The following is a 19,431-nucleotide window of genomic DNA, read 5'->3' on the forward strand; positions in this document are numbered from 1 at the left end:
TGGGTTTAAGTTTTTACATGTATAAACAATTTCTTAATGTACATATACCTAATTTGGCTCACTTGGCAGAAAGAGTTAGACAAGTATAAATTCTTCGAAAAGGAAAAGAGATGTTTAAAAGTGAGAAAAAGTTTAAGAAGTCTTTTTCTCGAAAAGAGAAAGTTTCGTATATCAAAATGGGATCTTCTAGTGAAGAATCTAATTTTGAATTTTTTGAAGTCGATTCAGCTGAACTAAAGAAAGGACCACCTTATGTTTGTTCTTCACTTAAGAAAATTGCAAATGTTGAAAAGTTCAATGATGTGAAGTATAAAAATAGAAAAAAGTATAGTTTCGATATTTCAAATTCAGAACAAATATTTGATGTGTTGCTTAATGATAAATAATCGATTTTACTAGAAGGAAAATCATTGCTTTCAATTAAAGATTTGAAAGGAAAACCTTATTGTAAGTTTCATCAAACAACTAGTCATTCGACTAATAATTGTATCCGTTTCAGAGATTTTATTCAAGAAGTGATTATGGAAGGAAGATTGAAGTTTGATAATGGAAAAAAAAAAGAGATGAAGGTTGATACTGATCCCTTCGATGCTAAAGCAAAATTGCTGAACCCTATTTCATAGGAATAAACATGGCTGGTTTTACTTCCTTCGAGTTTAATTCAGTCTTGGGGGATTTTGACGGGAATGTTTAAAAAGTGTACCTAAGAGTGGGTGAAAGATTGTTAGAATTTCTAATGCATCAAAAATTAAAGGATCGATATGTTTCTTTATGCCCTCGATGTAATGTTGTATTTGATGCAGAAGTTGCAGCTATTTTCGAGAAAGAAAGGATAAAAAAAGAATTGGCTCATAAAGAAGAGCAGGTCCGTCAAAGGCATTCGTCTCGACATCAAGAAGGGTAGAGTTCTCGAGGTCATCAAGAGAATTATTCTCCTTCGTTTAATCGTTCTCAACACTTAGGGTTCAATGGATTAGGAATCGTCATGAGTTCCGCAATGGAGAAGTGCAAGAGTATCGACAGTGCCAAGCTCAAAGGGGCTATCGAGGATTCAATCGGGGTCGTTACCCATATCCTCGAGGAAGTTCAAGAGAAAATCGAGGTGGAAGATACTTTCGATAAGTGGCATCTGAGAAGCCATCTACTTTGTGGATAAGGGGGCAACATCTTCTGTCCATACAAGGGTTGTTTTTCCATCAGATGGGAAAACTTATCCAAAGGGAATACCTTCTCCAGCAAAAGAAGGTAAAGGGAAAGCTATCAAACTTGATCCTATTAAATCTAATGAGAAAGATGCTGATCTCGATGATGAATATTTTGATGAAGGTGATGAAGAGATGGTTAGCACAATCTCCATTATTCCTACAAAGTATTTAGGAGAATATGAGGAAAATTCGAATGATGATTATTATTCAGAAGATAAAGAAGCTTTTGCTTTCATTTGTGAGAATGAAAAGGTAGGTTGTTTCAAAGGTCTATAGAAAAGCAAAAGTCACACCTTCGACCATTGCACATTAGCGCTACAATGAGCGGCATATGTGTTAACAAAGTCTTGGTCGATGGAAGAACGACGATTAGTTTATTACCAGAAAGGATATTAAACATGGTTGGGAAAGCTTTCAACGATCTGATTCCTACTAATATTTTGGTAATAGACTACAGTGGAGTTTTGACGCCAGCAAAGGGTTTGGTTACTCTTCGAGTTTAGGTTGGTTATTCATCTCGAACCACTGAATTTGTAATGGTTTCTTCAAAGGTCAGTTATAATTCATTGCTAGGCCGAGATTAGATTCATGGTGTTGGGGCTATACCGCATCCTTCTTTGAATTGATGAAGGAAAATCTGAAGTAATAAAGGCAGATGAAAGTCTTTATGTTGAGCAAATGCATGTCGATTTTAAAGTGTATAATGATAAGCTAAAATCTCTTTATGTCGACAGGATGCTCAATTTTATGGAGGTTGTTTTTTTACTTCAGAGGTGCTGAATGTGAAGCTTCGACATTCAAAGCTCGACTATACTCCTACAAGGTATAGCTTTTATGATTAAATAGTTCGATTGTGTTTTGAAATGGCTGCTGATCAAGCCATCAAGATGTGTCGAGCTATTTACTTTCTTTAAAAAAATTACTTAAGTAGTTTTGATTCTGTAGCATATTTTTCCATTCCTAGCGATGATTCTTCTGATAAAGTTGAGTCAAATAGGGATTTAAATTTAGCAATGTGTCATTCAATTTCTAGCACAGTTTCGATTCCTAAATAAATGAGGAGTTTCTAATAGAGTTGATTAAACTTTTGATTGAATACAAAGATTGTTTTGCTTTAGATTACGTTGAGATGCCTAGTCTTGATCGATCTTTGGTGGAGTATCTATTACCACTAAATTCATTTTCTCGACCAGTGAAGCAAGCTCCAAGGCATTTTGCAACTAAAATAAATATTATGGTAAAAGAAGAAATTGAGCATTTGATCTAGGCTAAAATTATCCAGACTGCTCGATACATTGATTGGGTATCGAATGTTGTTCCTGTAATGAAGAAAAATTGAAAGTTACAAGTGTGTAATGATTTTCGAGACCTAAACAATGTAACTCCTAAAGATGAGTATTTTATGCCTATAGCAGATATGTTAATCGATTCTGCTGCTGGAAATAAAATTTTAAATTATATGGATGGTTATTCTGGTTATAATAAGATCTTTATTTCTAAGGCTGATGTATCAAAAGCATCTTTTCGATGCCCTGGTGCTTTGGGTATTTATGAGTGGGTTATAATAACTTTCGGTTTGAAGAATGCGGGCCGGGAGAAACATACCAACGAGTAATGAATACAATTTTTTATAAATATATTAGAAAATTTATGGAGGTCTATATCAGTGATGTTATAGTTAATTCAAATGATGTTGATCAACATCTTGAAAATTTACGAAAGGCTTTTAATATAATGCGTCGAAAAGGTTAGAAAATGAACCCTTTAACGTGTGCTTTTAGAGTGTCGGCTGGAAATTTTTTGGGTTTTGTAATTTAGAGAAAGGGAATTTCAATTGACCAAAATAAAGCTAAATCCATTTTGGAATTACCACCTCCAAAATCGAAGAAGGAAATCAAATCCTTTTTGAGAAAAGTGAATTTTTTACGACGGTTTATTTCGAATTATCTGGTCGAACTTGAATATTTTCTTCTTTGGTGAAATAGAGAAATGCATCACAATATGTTTGGATCCAAAAGCATCAAGAAGTTTTTGAATCGATAAAAACTTGTCTTTCTAATACACCAATTATGGCTAAGATTTGACCTTATAAGCTGTTAAGATTATATATTGTAGCTTCAATGAATACAATTAGGTGTATGCTTGCTCAAGATGATAATAATGGTAATGAAAAAGCAATTTATTATTTGAGTAGGGTTCTTTCTGATATCGAGACAAGATATTCTCCTATCGAAAAGTTGTGTTTATCGCTTTATTATGCTTGTACTAAGCTTAAGTGTTACATGATTGCGAAGATTATTCAAGACAAATTGATCTTGTCAAATATATCTTGTCTTACCCAGTTTTACATTTTTGAATAGGCAAGTGGATACTTGCTTTGACTGAGTTTGATCTGCAGTATGTTCCTGCTAAGGCTGTTAAAGGTCAAGACATTACAGATCTCTTGGTTGATAAACCAGATGATCTTCATCACTAAGGGCAAATCAAGAAGTGAGTATTGTTGAAGTTGAACTTTGGAAGTTATATTTGATGGTTTGAAACACAAAAATGGTGCTGGTATTGGAATTTTGATTATAATTCCAGATGGAATTCCATCGAAATTTCTCTTTGAGTTAAAATATCCATGTTCGAATAATGTGGTTGAGTATGGGGCTTTAATATTAGGACTAGAGATATTGATTAGTAAAGGGGCACAGGATGTTCAGATTTTTGGTGATTCTCAATTGGTGTTAAAACAGCTTTCCAAAGAATTTAAGTTTACAAATGAAGTATTGCAAAAATATTTATCGATGGCATGAGAACTATTGGTGTCATTTCGAAATGTAATATTAACACATATTCCGAGGATTCAGAATGAAAAAATAAATGAATTGGCTCAAATTGCTTCAAAGTATAAAATTTTTTCTAAGACGTTAGAGAAATTGATAAAGGTAAAGCAAATTCTTGTCCTTATCGAAGAAAGAGAAATTTTGGTAATTGATGAATGAGATGATGATGATTGGAGAAAACCAGTTACTGAGTATTTAAAGAATTTCAATATTCGGGTTGATCAAAAAATCATATTAAGAGCAATGAATGTCGTAGTAATAGGTGGTGAGTTGTACAAAAAAGGTGTTGAAGGAAGTCTTATGAGATGTTTGAGCAAACCTGAATAAGTAATTAATCTTGGTGAAGTTCATGAAGGCATCAAGCAGGAGAAAGAGTGAAATGGGTGCTTCGACGTGATCGAGTGTTTTTGCCAACATTGATTAAAGATTGTATAGAATACGTGAAAGCGTGACAAGAATGTTAGAAACATGGTGTAATACAACAAATACCTGCTTCTAAATTACATTTGATTATAAAACATTGGTCATTTAGAGGTTGGGCTTTGGATTTGATTAGAATGATTTATCCTTTATCATCAAAAAATCATAAGTTCATTTTGGTAGCGATTGATTATTTTATGAAGTAGGTTGAAGCTGTTCCTCTGATAGAAGTTTGTCAAAATAAAATTATTGATTTCATCGAGGAACATGTAATTCATCGTTTTGGAATTTCTCAAACTTTGAGTACTAATTAAGGTACCATGTTTATTGGCCAACGTATTAAGAATTTTGCAACACCAAAAAATATAACTATGGTGACTTCGACCCCGTATTATGCACAGACAAATGGCCAAGTTGAGACTGCAAATAAAATTTTAATTAATTTAATTAAGAAGTAAATTGGTCAAAAATATCGTACTTGGCATGAGATATTAAGCTAAGTTTTATGAGCTTATCGAAATTCATTAAGAGGCTCGACAAATACATCTCCTTATAAATTGGTTTATGGCCATGATGCGATGCTACCTTTGGAAATCAATATTAACAATTTAACATTATGAGAGTGATGAGGGAAGATAAGTTGCAAATCGAAAATGATTGGAATGCAATGTTTGATGAATTAAATGATTTAGATAGTGAGCGTGTTTTGACACTTAATAATCTTATTCATTAAAAAGAGAGTATAACTCGTATTTATAATCGACGAGTGAAAGGAAAAATATTTTGCATTGGTGAGTTAGTCTTAAAGGCTATTTTACCATTAGATACAAAATTGAGTGTTTATGAAAAGTAGTCCCCTAATTGGGAGGGACCTTTTCAAGTGATCAATCTATATTCGAGGAATGCCTATAAAATTAAACATATAGATACTGGTATCAAGGTCAAATCGATTAATGAAAAGTATTTGAAATGATATCGATATTTAGAAAATAGTACTTGACATCAAAGGTAAAGTAATAAAATTAAAGTTCCAAAATATCGAAGTTATAAGAAGTGAGTAAAAGAAAATTACAAAAGAACTTAGCATTCTAAGCCTTCAAAGATAAGGTTCTAATAATTCTTCCAAGTCAAGTCGAAAATACACTCTCTCTTCGTCATAAAAAATGTAGATTCCAATTTCCTCATGCTCTTCAAGTTATATCTTCTCATATTTTTTTCTAATTTCAGCTCGAGTGTTTTCTATCTCACATAGTTCTTGAAACAAGTCTTTCTTCCTCTTTTCAGCATTTAGGTATGGGCTTTCCAGCAAAGCTTCTTCTTTACAAATTTTAGCAAGTTCTCTTTCGAGTTATTCTCTGCGTCAAGCTAGTTGTTCTCCAGCCCTGACGGCATGAGCAACATTTATTTCATACTTCTTGTAAGTTTTTTGTGTTGATGCAAAAGAAGTTTCAAGTTGCGTAGATTCTGTTTTGATTTCTGCCATATTTTTCTTGAAGTTGGTGAGCTTGTTGTGGGAAATGATAAATTGTTGACAATTTTCTCGACTTTTTTCACCACTTCGGAGAAGCTGAAAGGAACTCGATATTGAAGAGAAACACTCAGAATATCAGAGAATATAGAGTTTAAGTCATCTCGATTTACCCATTCATCAATAGTATGCTTCAGAAGTTGAAGAAGGGCTTTTAGCCCTTCGATAGCATTAGGAGTTAGTTCTTTAGGGAGCCCATGTCATGGTGATTCCTCAGTTGCCGGAACTGCAGATGGAATTTTATTTTGTGAGAAATATTGGACATGACAGAAAGGAGCTTGTCTAAATTATCTTCTAGTGGACTAGAGATTGTGGTCGATGGAGGTTGATAACTTGTTTGAGGCTGATTAGAAGCATGTTTAGCTTGATTGTCAGGATTGGGTGTAGTATTGGTTTCTGGACTGGTATAAGAAATGGTTTTGCCCATTTTGTTATCTTTTTCAATTGGGTTATCTTCTTTAGAATGAGAAGAAATGAGGGAGAGATCGACATCGATTCTTTGAATAGAAAGTTCTTCCGTGACTTGGACTTTTGGGAGATATTCTTGATTTTGTTCATTTGAAGAATTTCCCTCTTCGACAAGCTAAATGGCTTCTTCGACAGGCTGGATGACTTCTTTAGGATGTTCAGTTTGTTCATAAGGCTGTTGGTTTTCTTACTCAATCTGCAGGCAATGTGATATCAAATGGCCACTTGACGAAGAATTCGAAGAATTTCCTTCTTTTTCATTGATAGGAGCTTTTGTTGTCGAAACCAATGATGGATTCTAAGGAAGTATCTCGATCTGAAATAGTTTAGCTTCAAAATTCAATTTTAGTTTTAGTTCACTGTTATAGCTATTTTTAAAAAAAAAATTGATAGCTCACCTCTATTTCTTGGGGTTGAGTGTGGGATGAGTGAGTAAAGCTTTTCGAAGTGCTGCTAGAATCCGAAGTACTGAAGGTGGCAGAAGAGTCACTCGAATGAGTGGGAGCCCTTTTTGGATAAGAATTGATAGGTTTATCAAATGACCCTTGAGTAGAAGAGTATCCCTACGTTAAAGTTTGAAAGTTTTTCAAGATTCGAAGCTCAGAAGTTAATGATATTGAAATTCATATAAGAGGATTAAAATTTGATTAAAGTTACCTTGTTAGTTGGAGGAGCTTTTGTTGAACTGAGTCAAACTTTCTTTCCTTGTCGAAGTGTTGGTGACTCAGCTTTCCTTTTGGAAGATTTCTGAGCAGGTACATCGATGGTATTTGGAAAAGTCTTTATGAGCCCTTTCAAAATGTCATCAAGAGATCGATCATAGCGTGAATAGTAATGGTCCCACCATTCAACAAAAGATTTGGTAATGTAACAGCTTCGAACAAAGTTGAGTGGGAAGTAATTGCTTCGATTTTTCTCGTTGCACTCAAGACATTTGTCAATTTCTTCTTTTTGTTGAAATTTATTTGACAAAGAGGAGGAGACTTGTTTGGAAATGGTGCTAGAATGGCTTGAGAAAAACTCATTTGTCTTGCAATGTAATGTGGAGTCTAAAAAGTGGCTCGAAATTGTTCTTTTTTGTACTGAGGAATTCCTGTGGGATTATTTGGATGGCAAAAAAAACTAGACCACATGGAATCATTTGGGTGTTGTTTTTTCTCATTCTCCTCTCTTTGAACAATAGGGTGTCGAAACTAGGTTGGTCCACATCTTTGGTCGACAAAGGGAGCAAGTTTTAAATCTTCATTTTGAAAATTCTTACACGAATGAAGTTTCAAGAAAGCCTTCCAGAAAAGTTCACTAGTGGAATTAGAGTTAGTAAAATTTGGTTGCAAGCTGACCAATCGAAGTCCTTCAATGCTTTTTCTCTCAGAAGAAGCAATCCCCTTGTTTCATGTGTTTTTCGAAAATGGCATTCAACTATAATTGCAGCAGCCAAAAGGGACCCCAACACTAATTGAGGATTTTCTTTAAAAGCTATCAACCATTTGCCCTAATTCATCATAGAGATTACCGAGAAGCAATTTGGCCAAGATAAATATGCAATTTTCATGAATAAGAGCAGTTAATGGGAGAAACAGCTTCTGTATTGAGACACTTCTTGAACAAAATATAATGGCATTGAGCTAATAGTATAGAAAAGCAACATGTTTGTCATCCGTAATTGGACTATTCTCAGCTCCCATATTGTGCTTGATGAATTTTTATAAGAGCTTTTTTCAACAATGTGGTATTTTTTTAGCTTCCATATCGAAAGTAGCTACCACATCGAAGAGTGTAGGCCTGACCATGCCACAAGGGAGATAAAAGTTGTTGGTAGTTTTATTCTAGAAACATAGTGCAGCCCCAATCATCTAATGATGCGTTGTTGGTAGAAAGTGGAGAAGTCTAAGAAGGTCATAAATCCCTCGAAATTCTCATCCTTCCCGATTTTCAAAATCCAGTCTTCGGTACCAATCGAGAAAACTTGCATTCTTGAAAGAGATTTGGGGGTTATTGTGAAATGGTCGTCTGTTGTCAACAAAAGGGGCTACAAATAAGTCATCTTTGATAAGCAAATCTTGACTCTCGATATTGAAAAAATACTGGAAAACCTTTTTCGCTTGATCGGGAGAATTCAGAGGACCCAAGAAGCAATGAAGTTCATTTTCAACAGAAAAGGAAAAAAGGATCTTCTTGTCATTCGTTGTGTCAATTGGATCCTCAATGATTGTATCTATTACGTGAGATAGTATTTTTAGACTTAAATTGTAAACCCCACTAAAATCAGTAAATAATTAGTCAATAAATTGAATTTTAATTAGAAAAATTAAAAATACAAAACTAATATTAAAATAGGATAGAGCTAATTAAAACGAGAATTTTAACACCAATTTTAAAAGATTTGGCCCAAGATTGGGCCGAACTAGCCGAACCGATTGAACCGGATCCGAACCGGACCTGTGGGCCCAACCAACCCATCATACTTAATGAGCTTCAGCTCGTTATCTTCCCCATTCAGCATGCAGACACGCTGGGGGATGTTCAAAGGGGGGAGAACATAAGGTAATTCACAAACCCTTGATTTCCACTCAAATCCACGTAACTTTTGATCCGAAGCTCTGATCGCCGCACCGTTTGCGGCCACGCGACCGCAGTGACGAGCTCTACAAAGTCCAGTATCTTTCAAGGTAAGAAAATTATAATCTCAGCTCCTATTCTCTATTCTTCAATTCGGGAATATTAAGGTTTTTGGGTGTTAAGATTTTGGATAAATTGATGTTATAGGATCAAATTGAGTTGAAGAATGAGTGGGCTTTGGTTTGATTGAGGTACATACAAGGTAAGGTTCATAAACCCTAGCCAATTTCGGTTCTAGTATGTTAAATGTGAATTTTGAGTATGTATGGTGATATATGTGAAATTAGGTGTATAAGTGTATATGTTGGAGCTTGAATTGTGAGCATTGGAAATTTATGGAGGTTGGGTACTTGAGCTTTGATGATTTTGGGGGCTTGAGGGACTGTGTTGGTTGGTGTTTTGCCTTGGACAATACGCGAAAATCGACCAAGGTATGTTTTAAATTTCGCGCGTTTAACATTTAAGATTTTGTCAAAACTTAGGCTAGAGCACTATAGGATAGGTTGAAATGGTTACATGCTTTAAATGATTAGTTTTGTGATGTTGATGGATAAGTGGATGTTGAGTTTGCATTGAGGAATATGGTTAGTTTATGATGTTTCTTGAGATTTGGTTATTATTGAATGTGTACATATATGTGCGTGTGCGTGTGCGTGTGCGTGTGCGTGTGTGTGTGTGATGATAATGTGAGTATGTATAGTAATATGTGGTTTGTGGCTAAACTTGTAAAGTTGGGTGAAAGGTGGTGTTATTGAGCTAAGTTGTAAGAATTATTGTGCTATGATTAAAAGGCTAGTTAGATTGATGGTTGTGGTATGTTGAGTTGAATGAAAATGAGCTTTGAAAGGAAAAAAATGTGGTTTTGGTAAAAAATGAGGTTTGGTGTAATTTGGTAAAAAGTGGTTTTTTGACGAACTTTGGAAGTCCATAGCTTGCTCCTCAAATTTTGGATGGAAATGTGATTTATTTCAAATGAAAGATGGTTTTGCAAAATTTTGAACGATATAAATTTTGTGAAAAACGGAATTTTGTAGAGAAAGTTATGGACGACGGAAGTTTGGTGAGAAAAATGTGTATGCAGGTTGTTAAAATCTGGTTTTGCAGCTTTTTGGACAATCTGCTATTTTTTTGAAAAAACGTACATCCACGCGTATGCGTGGCGTGACATTTTAAACTACGCATGCGCGAGTAGCCCATGCGTGCGCGAGTAGCCCATGCTTGCGGGTGATGAGCCAACATGCATGACCACGTGTACGCATGACCCACGCATACGGGTGACATGCTGTTCTCACCTACGCATACGCATGGTGGGGAATGCGCCCGTGTGCTACCTTTTCATACTACCACGGGTACGCGTAACCCACGCGCACGCGTGGCTCGATTTTCTGCAAAACTAGTTTATGTGTTTTAAAAATCAATTTTAGACTTCCAAACCTCTATTTTCATTCTCTTAGTCATAATAAGTGATATTAATCCTAGTGATTAGTTGGAGCTAGGAAATAGAGATAACTTGGAAATGAAGTTAAGGTTAAAAATGATGGATTGTATAGGAAGAGGGTATATATGAATGAATTATGATGTTAAGGCTTGAATGATTGATTTTCTATATTATGAAATGTATGAGGCAAGTAAGAGTGTAATGTAAGAATTTGAGAATTGATGATATTAATTAACCAAGGATAATAAAATATATGATCAATGAGTTAAGTGAAATTGAGAATGATGATATGAGACATGAATTAGTATTGAGAATGAAAATGATAAATTGTAAGAAATGATCAAATAACTTAAGCTTGGGGCATTGCCCCCATGTCAGCCGGGATTTTTTCCGTGGTTATTATTAAGCTTGGGGTAATGTCTTCCCCATGTCAGCTTGGGGTGTTGTCTCTTCTCCCCATGTCAGTTTGGGATTCGTCCCATGGATATTATTGAGCTTGGGGGCATTCTCTTCCCCATGTCAGCTTGGGGATTCTCTCCATCATGTATTTTTGAGCTTGAGAACATGTCAGGATGGCTACGTAATCGACAGTTGATATCAATAGCCATAGGACAGGCATGCATCATGTGCATTTGTTTGTTTTTTCTGCTATGCATTAGTTGGGAACGCTTAACTGATTATTTATCATGCTACTTATTATATTTGCTACTTGCACTATCTGTTTCATACTTGTGTGTGAATTTATTTAGTTGCTTGTCTCTGCTGAATCACGGATGATGGAGGAGTGGAGGAATGGTGGATTGGTTAGGTGTTAATGTTAGGTTTTAAAGTAAGTAAGTTTTGGATGCTTAGGTCACTTACCCTCTTTTATGGCTTCTGCTTAGAGTTTAAGTTTTATGATTGTATGTTGGAGTTCTAGGATTGCCTCTGACATTCCCAGGGCCTTATTTATTATACACGTGGCACCTTTACCATGCTGAGAACCTCCGGTTCTCATCCCATACTGTGTTGTTATTTACAAATGCAGGTCGAGAGGCTCCTCGCTAGGCGCCTGGATTTCCTCAAGCGGAGTAGTCCCGGGATTGTATTTTGGGTTCTCAGTTTGTATATATATGTATATGTACTTAGCTTTCTCTCCAAGAAATTTGATTATTTTGTTCCTCATAGAGGTTGTCGGAGAGTTAGGGACTTATTTCTGTATTTTGGGTATTTGGGATACTTATGTATATATATGTAAATATTCTCCGGCCAGCCTTAGCTTCGCAGGCTGAGTCAGGAGCTAGTTTCACTGTATTCTTGACTCTCTTTTCGTTCTTTCGTTTATTTATATCTTTAACCCTTTAGGTTTCTTAGCACACAAGTAATTCTATTTCCCGAACGTTGTGCTTTTTATTTTGCGATTTTGTTTTACCCATTTTTCAAGGCTCCTAGTATATTATATCTTTCCAATATTACATCTAAATAATTTTTTTATTAGAGGTCCGTAGCACCACACTACCTCTATTCTACAACTTAAGCATAAAACTCTGTGTAGTAGGATGTTACATAAATGTTCGAAAACTTTGGTGGTAGCTTGTTCTTCTGGTTGCTCGGCAGTTTGTTTTCCTTTAATCTTAGTTGAGGAGGTCGCAAGAGAGGATGATTTATCCATTTATGTGTAACAGAGGAAATAAAATTAGGTTTTGTGAGAAGTTTATTTAATGAAATTGGGAAAGAAAAATGTATTAAATTATAGCATATAAGATGAAGGAAAAACTTACCAGAATGAATGAAGAAGTATGGAAAAATTAGGAGTTTGAAGTTGTTTGCAATGATTATGTTAGAGGAAGAGTACGAAATAGACTGGTAAAACTCTTTTGAAGCTTTGTTTGAAGATGAAGGGTTTTGGATTTTAACGGTAATTTTTTTGGAAAAGTAAAGTTGGAAGAGAGAAAAGATGGTAATTAAAGAGGGATGTGCATTGTGGGCATATTTAATGGAATTGTGGAGATATATATGGGCAGTTAAGAGACGTTTAAACCAACTTACCCAAATCCTTAATTAATTTTAACATTTAAAGAATTTCTTTCATTTAAAATTAAGCATTTTATCTTCAAAATTCTGCGTTAATCCTAAGAGAGAAATTTGTTAGTCGAATAAAATAAATTATAAATTGAAGATGGTACAATCGGCGTTGAAGATTGTACACGGTAAGTCTTGTCGAGCATGATAAGTTCTTGTCGAAGTAAGGTGGTCGATAGGAGAAATGTATTTGGTTCGATGAAATTTATCAAAGTGAAACAAAACAGTTAAAACAGTGTTAGGATCGATGATCAAGATAGCTGAAGGCAGTTACACAATACATGTATCTGACAGGAACAGTTACTTTTCAAGTTTTGCATATGGAATATGTGATGAAATTCGATTGGTTAAGTCTATAAATATACAATATTTATAAGAAATAAAGGTTGGAATTCGGTTTCAAAAAATATTCTCGCATATTCATATTCCCAGTGACTTTCTGAATCTGCTAAGAGCCTTCTTTTTTGTAGAATTCCTTCCATGCCTTTATTTTTCATTTAAATTTTCTATAATTTTCTGTTCAACAAATTATTTTTCTTTTGTAATGTACTATTTCTCTTTCTTTTAAATTTTAGATTAGCCATTTTAATTTCAAAGTATTTTGATTTTATTGAAATTTACAGTTTATTTCTCTTTTTTTTAAGTTTTTATTTTTCTACAATTTTTTTAATTTAAGTATTTAAATTTTAGTTTATATATATATATTTGTATTGTTTAAAGAAGGATCTTTGATGCATATTTAAAAATTAATACTCACAAAAAAAAATAGATTTTACTCTCTCAAATAACAGATATCAAACTAATTAAAAATTTGATAAAAATTTACATAACAACGATAATTCATTAGCCAACGATTAATGTTTTAATAAAACTTAAATTTATAATAAATTAATTTTTAATTTACCAAATTAAAGGATTTTGTAGAAAATCAAACGAAATGCAAAATTACCATTAAGTAACTATACATGCATCTTGAAAAAAAATAATAAACAAAAAAAAAAATTATACATGCATGTATATATAAAAGTACTCTCTTTCCTCTTTTCTCTTTTCTCTCTCAATTAGGGGATCTACCATATCCCATCATTTTCAATTTTTGATGGTTTAATTAATACAGAAGCTTAGGATCTAACTGCTCACAAAACCTTTAAAATAATGATAGGTATAACTTTTCTTCCTTTTCCTTTTTTGTTTTAATTTGATTTTCCAATAATAGAGACAACACTATATATACAACAGGCACCTCAAGAATCGACATCATCAGAAGGTGCTAGAAAAATATCGGAGAAAATATAATCTGTATCTGCCCATTATTGTGGACAGTGAAGTATATAGAATATATCAAAGATATTTTTAAGGTTTTGTGCTTTTCCCCTTTATTTTACTCCATCAACTTTCGTATCTTGTTTTTTAAGAAAACGATAAATAAATTTTTTATTTTTTATTTTTTAAAATGCAGAATATCACAGTCTCTTTTAAAGATTTATTTATTTTAATATATTTTAGATGAAAAAATTAAATATTTTATATTTTAAAATATAAAAATTATTTTTATATTTTTAATTAATAAAAAATTTATATGTTTTCCGACTATAAATTTAGGACCTATTTTTTTTTCTTTAAATTGCTCAACCTTTACTCTTAATTATCTTTTTTTTTTTTTTTTGTCAGTTTTCAGATTAACAGAAAGTTCACTATTACTTTTGACATATCTGATGTCAAAAGTAATAATAGGGCCTATGGTCAAATGAGACTGTGGCAACGAAGTTTCCACTACCATCTTAACAATGAGAAAAGTTAGCAGAATAGAATTTAGATCATTTTGTATTGGCACTTATAGTACAGCCGTAGAATAAATGTTGATTACAATGGATTTGAAACCAACCTTACCAAGATTCTAAACAATTTTATTCTGTGACTAAACTAACCTATGCTTCATTAATTTAATTATCCTTAAAACGTGTTGGAATAAAATAATAGAAAAAGGAATATTTAGAATATATCATTATTGATTTAAGTTAAGATTAGATTAGTATAATTTAATATAATCGTTATGTATATTTAGATTTTATCTTTAAGCTGCTTTATGACACAACTGAACACACGACATACAAGAAACACATATATATATATATATATATATATATATATATATATATATATATATATATATATATATATATATATATATATATATATATTATTTTGAATTAATTATAATAATATATCTTAATATTTCGTTGATATCAAATTGTAAATAAAATAAGCGTTATTAGTTGTATTGTGAAAATATGAATACAAAAATATTATTTACATACTAAAATTACCTATTAAATATAGGGTAAAGTACTAAATTGGTCTTTTAGGTTTGGGCGTAATTCTATTTTAGTGCTTAAGGTTTAAAGTGTTTAGCATCAATTTAGTCCTATAGTGAGGTCAAAATTAAATAGTTAACAAAATGTCCTACATAACAACAGTACAAGTACAAAATCGATAATATGGAGAACAAGTACAAGCTCCAGAAGCATAAAATCAACCATTGATACATCAATACATTTATTTATTATTTTTTTTATAATATAAATAAAATATTTTCTATAAAACTAAAGAAAATGATAAATAAATGTATTGTTGCATCAATGGTTGATTTTGTGCCTCTGAAGCTTGTACTTGTTCTCCAGATTATCGATTTTGTTCTTGAACTGTTGTTATGTAGGACATTTTCTTAATTATTTAATTTTGACCTCACTGTGAGACTAAATTGATGCTAAATGAAACTTTTTTGGATTCAAATAGAACACTTTAAACCTTAAGGACCAAAACAGAATTACGCCCAAACCTAAGGGACCAATTTAGTACTTTACCCTTAAATATATGTATAACTTATTTATAATGTGTATTTTATTTTTTAATGTATATTTTATCTTGATAGATAATTTTGGTATACATCTAAAACGATTGTATAGAATAAAATATTATTCAAAATATTATTTGTATATTAAAATCGGCTATTAAAATTAGTCACTATATATTTTTATATAAATATTAGTTTAATTTTTTTAATATATTTTATATTTTAATATATATTAATATTAATAATTAATTTAGATAACTAATTTTAATATATATCTAATATGGTTGAATATTATTTTGGTCTTAATGTTTAAGTTAAAAGCAGGCTAAAGAATTTTAATATGGAAAAAAGAAGTGAGCTTTATCTGAAAATGAAGATTTTTTGTGTATATACAGGTGAGTGGAGGTCGCAGAGATGCAGGGACAACACGCAGGTAACGTGCTGACTCAACACGCACCTAAGGTGTTGGACACGTGTCACAATAGCACGCAACACGCACCCTCCATGTTGAAACGTGGCGCTCATTCGTTCAACACGCATCCTGCATATTGCACACGTGGCAGACGCTGGTTGGATGGCGTTGCAACACGTTGCCTGCGAGATGAGTCTTCTGCCTATAAAAACCAAAGCTCATAACTATTTTACTTCATTGTGAGAGAAGTATTTTCCTCCAAGATCAGTACGATGGAGGGCATTGCAAATATAGTGGACTACCACAATGGTGAGGTCATACGAAATACATATCAGGGGGTGTGCTTTGCGTGTGAGAATATGTTTTTGTTTGTGGTTCCGTGCACTATAACGTTCGTGGAACTACAGTACAGGCTTTGTCAAAGCATAGAGGCTGATATTTTAAAGAGGGTGACCAACATTCTCTACAGGAATCTGGTTGTCGTATTTGGCGGCCTGATACTGTTTAAGGTTATGCTAATCGTCGACAAAACAAGTATTCAGCTGATGTTTCATATTCACCAACAAACTCAGGTGCAACAACCAAGGATTGAGTTATACGTTGAGTTTGAGCATATAGCTGCAGATGAGGTTAAACATGACACAGATGTGCAAGATGACAGAGCTGATGCGTACTTGGGAATGAACGATGATAGTTTGGCAAGAATGATGATGCCAACATACGGCCTCCAGACAAACTGCAAAATGTTCTGAGGGGCATTAGAGTATTAATAATACTGTAAATTATAACATAAAACCTCAAAACCCATACTCACCTCTTCCATAAATTTGATTATGTGCTTAATAGACGCCTGACTCATAGGCATCTATTTTCGGGTTCATGGATGATGACTCCATTTACAACACAGAACATTATTCACATAGTTTGAATTACATCTTCCTAGTAAACCATAAATAACATACAAGTTAAATTTTAATAAAATAATGATGGTTACCTGCGTGCCATCGGTATTTTAGCTGGCGCAAGCTGGTGTCGGGGAAAGGGCGCCAGCCACGACATACGCTCTCATGCCCAAGCAAACAACAAATTAAGTGGGCTATCCATCTCCTTGCAATCGTACCATGATGCACGACACAGTGACCTATAAAGGTGCGCAAGACAAGCTGAACCCCAGCTATTATTGCCAATCTAATCGAAATTCTAGAGCAGTGGTAGATATTTTGCGTGGGCATATGCCGTCGACTTATCCGCGAAGAGGGTGGTACCCAACAAACAGAAGATGTGACACCTAACATAGCATATAACAGACTCCCACGTGTCCAAAGACTGTGTGTCTCTAATATGGCGAACCCATGAAAGATTTATGTAACTCTTGGAGGAACTGTTCGCTTGGGGTTCGCTGCTGAATATCGCAAGGCTCTGGGTGACCAAGAAGTCGTGACTACTTGATAAACCCATATTTCATGAGTTCTTTTGTGCTTAATTTGAGTGATTTATTCAATCCTCCACCTACTTATTCATATTAACTGCATGGTTTTACTTTCCCTTCCTTATTATGTCATATTGTGAAAAACATGTTTTCTAAGCTTTAAAAATAAATTATTTTAATTACCTTTATTTCCATTCGATGCCGTGATTAGTGTGTTGAGTAGTTTCAGATTTTCTAAGGCAGAATGACTTAAAGAATGGAAACGGAAACATACAAAAATGGAAGGAGAAGGCAAAACGGAGCTTTGAAGGAAACTGGTATTCACGCGATCGCATGGACGACGCGATCACGTGCCAGAAGCGAAGATGCAGCGACGCGGCTGCATGACTGACGCGACCGCGTGACATAAGCAGAACGCATACGACGCGGACGCGTGACTGACGCGACCACGTGGCAAGGAAAAGCTCCGAATGACGCGACCGCGTGACCCACGCGGACGCGTGACAGAGGTTACGTATCAGAATTTATAGAATACGCCCCCAGCGATTTCTGAAGCCCTTTTTGGCCCAGATCCAAGTACAGACAGCATAGACCAGAGGTTATAAAGTGTGGGAATGCACCCATTCAAAGAGAGCTCGCAATTTTTGTTACTTTCGATGATTTAGATTTAGTTGAGAGGGAGATCTTCTCCTCTCTCTCTTTTAGGATTAGGATTTAGGATTTCTCTTGGTTTGTAAGAGTGACTCTCGATCCAGGTTTTACGTTTCTTTGTTTTAGCTTCCTTTTACTTTTATTTATTCCAGCACTTGAATTGATCAGTGAATTTATGAATTTCTTCCATATTATAGATTGTTATTTGAATTAATGATAATTGAGGTATTTTCAATTTATGATTGTTTTCTTTGATTTAAGTTACCATTGCTTCCCATCTAAGGACATTTTTATTATTCCAGCTATTTTACTTTTTCCCCTTTTGGTCCTAGTTAAGAATTCAGTAACTCAACAGTTATTAAACTCAACATAACTGATAATCGTTATCTTGCTAATTGAGCTGAACTTAAGTAATCCCAACCTTTTCTTAGGAAATAAATAGGATTCAAAGGTCAATTTAATTAGTCCCTTGACTTTCCTTTGCCCTAGTAAAGGTTGACCAAGTGGAGTTTAGATTCTACTTTCATTATAGTTGAGAGAGATAACTACGTTGGACCTCCAACTTCTCTTACCTTGCCAGAAATCTGCCTTACAGTATTTATTTATTTTAAGTGCCATTTACTTTACTTGTCATTTAAATTACTTGCTTCTCATCTTCTAAACCCCGATTACAACCTTTATAGCCAATAATAAGAACATACTTCCTCGCAGTTCCTTGAGAAGACGACCCGAGGTTTGAATACTCGGTTAACAATTTTTAAAGGGGTTTGTTACTTGTGACACCCAACACGTTTGTATGAAAGGACTTTTGTTGGTTTAGAAACTATACTTGCAATGAGGATTTATCCGCAAATTTCTAGACCACGCAAAAGTTCTCTCATCAAAATGGCGCCGTTGCCGGGGAACTGCTAACGTGTGCCTTATTATTGGTTATTGTAAATATTTTTTATTTTGCTTGTTTATTTATTTTTGTTTTTCCTTTTTAACTTTATTTGCTACTATGAACTCTCACCCCTCTCGCTTTGAGTATGGTTCTAATATTGTTAAGGGAAATAGAAGTTACAGCAGGAATGTGCACCAAGGTCAGACCAATCAAGGATGGATGGAACCAAGAGGATCTAATCAACCCTTTTGGCAGCGACACCCTCCGAGATATCCTGGACAAAGACCATTCTACAGTGCATACCCAGCTGAAGGATATGGTGGACAACCTTGTAACTACCAACAAGCCCCACCCCGTGCATATAAACCATCCTTTCAATATAACCTCGAACCACCACACTCACAAGCTTCTCTTCACCATTCGCCACCATATGATCCTTCCTTACCCCAATACCAATCCAATCACTCCCAATCACCACCACTTTCCTTTGTATCATGTCCAAGTCCAGCAACCCGAGAAGCAGAGGCTCGCCTAAAAGAAACAGTAAGTAAACTTCAAACAACCATTCGACAACTGGAGCAAGTAGCAATTCAATGGGTTTCTAGGCGCTCAACTACACAAGGATCATCCACAAT

The 19,431-nt window shown here is 34.2% G+C and overlaps 1 long non-coding RNA gene across 1 annotated transcript; it reads left to right on the forward strand.

Annotated features, from left to right (window-relative positions):
* Positions 1-8,955: 8,955 nt before the first annotated feature.
* LOC140178878 (uncharacterized) lies at positions 8,956-9,945 on the forward strand. Its single transcript, XR_011871859.1, has 3 exons — positions 8,956-9,118; positions 9,216-9,270; positions 9,356-9,945. It is a non-coding gene; the product is annotated as an uncharacterized lncRNA (long non-coding RNA).
* The last annotated feature ends 9,486 nt before the right edge of the window (positions 9,946-19,431 follow it).

Source organism: Arachis hypogaea, chromosome 14, assembly GCF_003086295.3.
Source record: "Arachis hypogaea cultivar Tifrunner chromosome 14, arahy.Tifrunner.gnm2.J5K5, whole genome shotgun sequence".
Taxonomy (NCBI): Eukaryota; Viridiplantae; Streptophyta; class Magnoliopsida; order Fabales; family Fabaceae; genus Arachis; species Arachis hypogaea.